The following is a 3,101-nucleotide window of genomic DNA, read 5'->3' as shown; positions in this document are numbered from 1 at the left end:
ATATTTAAATATTTTAACAATTGTGTATGTGTCTTCCCAATGAATATCAGGTCTGAATGCTCCCAATACTTACAAAGTTAAGTCCTTGTTAACATGGCTATATAACATATCACTCCCAAATTTGGGATTTAAAACAACAATAATCAGTATTTCTCATGGTTTCAGTGGATCAGAAGTTCAGAAGCAGCTCAACTGGGTGGTTCAAACTTGGGGTCTCTCATGATATTGCAGTCAGATGTCAGCAGGAACTGGAGATTCCACTTCCAAGGTGGCTTGCTTATAAGGCTGTCAAATGGGTTACTGTCCGGAGGCCTCAGCTCTTCTCCATGTGGTTCTGTATGTGGAGCCATTTGAGTGTCCCTGCAGAGTGATAGCTGGCTTCCCCCAAGAGAGAGAGATCCAAGAGGGCAAGGTGGAAGCTGCAATACCTTTTGTGACCTAGCCTCGGAATTCATACACCCTCACTTCCTCCATATTCTATTGGTCACCCAGGGCCAGCCCTGATTCTATGTGCAAGGGAATTCACAAGGGCATCAATACCAGGAGGCAGAGATCATTGTGGACTATCTTGGAGACTGTCTACCACACATAGAAATTGGGACTCAAACCCAGGTCTGTCTGATGGCAAAGTCCTTGTACCTCATGGTTATGCCCTCCCCAAGCAGCCTGTTTGAATTTTGGGGTTGTTCTAAAAGGAATGTCACCTTAAGCCTGTAGCAACACAGAATGGATAAATTAAATCATATTTAGCATGTTGCAAGAGAAGCAGAGAAGCCTGGGATCCCTGGGCATGACATAAGGGGAGAGAAATGGGGAGTGGGAGGCACTGGGCAGAGGGCAGGTCCAAGAAGAAGAGTTGAGAGAGGTAGGTTAACTACCACCCACTGCACATTTTGCTTTTTGCTACCCCTGATGTCAGCTATCAGAAAGTCTCTGTGGGTGAACCTCTGAGCACCCTTTTATGCTCTTAACAATCTTCCTGCAAAGCTTACGTTTGATGGATTTGGATGTCCTTAGGCAGAGCCAGGCTCTCAGAAAAGAAGTTGAGTTGTTCCTGTCCCAGAAAGTCTGCAACCTACTGTGTTTAACCCAAGCTTCAAAACAACGGCCCAATCCATGCCTATCCCCCAGGGTTTATAGAACAGAGTCTCAGTTGGAAACACTGCAACGAGTAGCTTGGTGTTTTTCTCTTTCCCTTTCAGTTTGTTCTATATTGATATTTAATGAATGTTCCTTTTGTGGTATCTCTATGTTCATTATTTAAACTCTGAAAATTGAAGCCCTGTGGCTTCCGTAGAAAACAACTGTTAACTCTCCACAGGGAGCCATATAAATATTGTTCTAAGTTCTAATGGCAATGACCACTGGGATTGTTTTTTGCAAAGTATAATTTCCATTATTTTGAAAGCCCTCAACTCTGTATCTAAGAAGAGCAGCCATTTTCTTGGCTATCTTCCGTAGGTTTTGCTTCTTCATTTTTCCTTCCTTCCGTACTACTTTACAAATCCTTCTTTTGTTTCTTCCTTTGTTGTTGTGTTGCTGTTGCTATTAAGGTTGCTAATAAATGAGGCCTCGGGACTCAGAGCTTGACGAGTAAATAACCATTCTTTACCTACTTGCCTCATCATGTTATTTTCAAGCTGTTTTCACAACATCATCTCATTTGATGCACATTAAAACTCAGATAGATGGGACAAACTTCATCCCTATTTACAGATAAGGAAGACAAAACCAGAGGGATTTGAGGTTCTGTAGGGCTGGTTAGAGCCAGAGCATGGGCCAGTTCCTCCATTCAGAGGAGGCCTCCCTCTCCTAGGCTCATTCCACTCCACCTGGGCCTAGGATATCTAATGATACTTTATGAACACATGTCTATATCTATGGAAAGCTCTGCCAGTTAAAAAAATTACCCTAGACCAAGCTGTGCTCTAAGGGTCTGGTGAGCTCTGTTATTTTAAAAATTACTTTAAATAACTTTTTTCCTCTTAACTAAAAGAATGTTTCAAGCAGAGAGGATTACAGAAAATAATTTAGAACGAACCAGATTTATCGGAGTTGACATTTTGCCATATATGCTTGAAGTCCATCCATCTGTCTCTCTTTTATGGAGTGAAATGTTCCTCCTCAGTCTTCCTTGTCTCCCTCCCGAGGCCACTCGTATCCTGAACGGTGTGACCTTCCATTGCATGTTGTTCTACTGTCATACGCAAGAATGGGTCATAAATCCTATGCCACCATCTCTGTGTTTTGTAAGAATTTGCATGAATAGTATCCTAGTGCTCACATCTGAATGATGCCCTGGGGTTTTCTTTTGCTTTGCTGGACGTCTCACTCCCCTGGCTCTGCATGGGTGGTCTGTGGGAGAACAGGAGGAATGTCCAGGCCATTAGTGGTTCCTGCTGCAGCAAGTGCTGGTTTCCATGACTGTGGTTCCTAAGAGGGGCAGAAAACCAGCACCCATTGTGTACTAAATTGCATAGCCACAGCCCAGGTGGGTTGTAAGGGCTGATGACATCCCAGGACAGGCTGGAACTTGAACCATTCTATGAAGGGAAATCAGGCCTAAGGAGAGAATTATTTTCTTAATGTCTCGCTTCCAGAAATCAGTAAAGCAGGGACCAGCTCAGGGCTCATGGCACCTTTATGTTAACCATGTTGCCTTTATCCAGTCTTACTCTTCCTCCAGCAGACAGCAGACCACAGATTTGATTTTCTTGCCACTGCTCCCCTAGGCGATATGCCAGAAAGCTGTAAACATCCACGTCCTGAGATCCTAGCTCAGACCTCATGTGCCACCTGTTTCTAGGACACAGCAAAGATTCAGAGTTTCAGGAAGTTCAGGTCAAAGGGCTGAGGAGCAGCCTGGGGATCTTTTTTGCTTGGCTCGCCCTCTGGTGGCGGACTGGGTGACAACCCTTCTATTTGTCATCTGAGAGGCAGCGTGGTTGCAGCCACTGTTCTTTCCATGACTCCTCTGGGGACTTGCTCCACCTTCATTAGTGCACCCCCGAGCCCACCATGTGCAAGACACATTTACTTGGAACTGTGTCCCTGAGATCATCAACCCCCAACCAGCATTGTTTCTGTGTGTCAGCCGCTGT

Source organism: Propithecus coquereli, unplaced genomic scaffold (assembly GCF_000956105.1).
Source record: "Propithecus coquereli isolate 6110/MARCELLA unplaced genomic scaffold, Pcoq_1.0 Scaffold139, whole genome shotgun sequence".
Taxonomy (NCBI): Eukaryota; Metazoa; Chordata; class Mammalia; order Primates; family Indriidae; genus Propithecus; species Propithecus coquereli.
Note: the sequence above shows the minus strand (reverse complement) of the source record.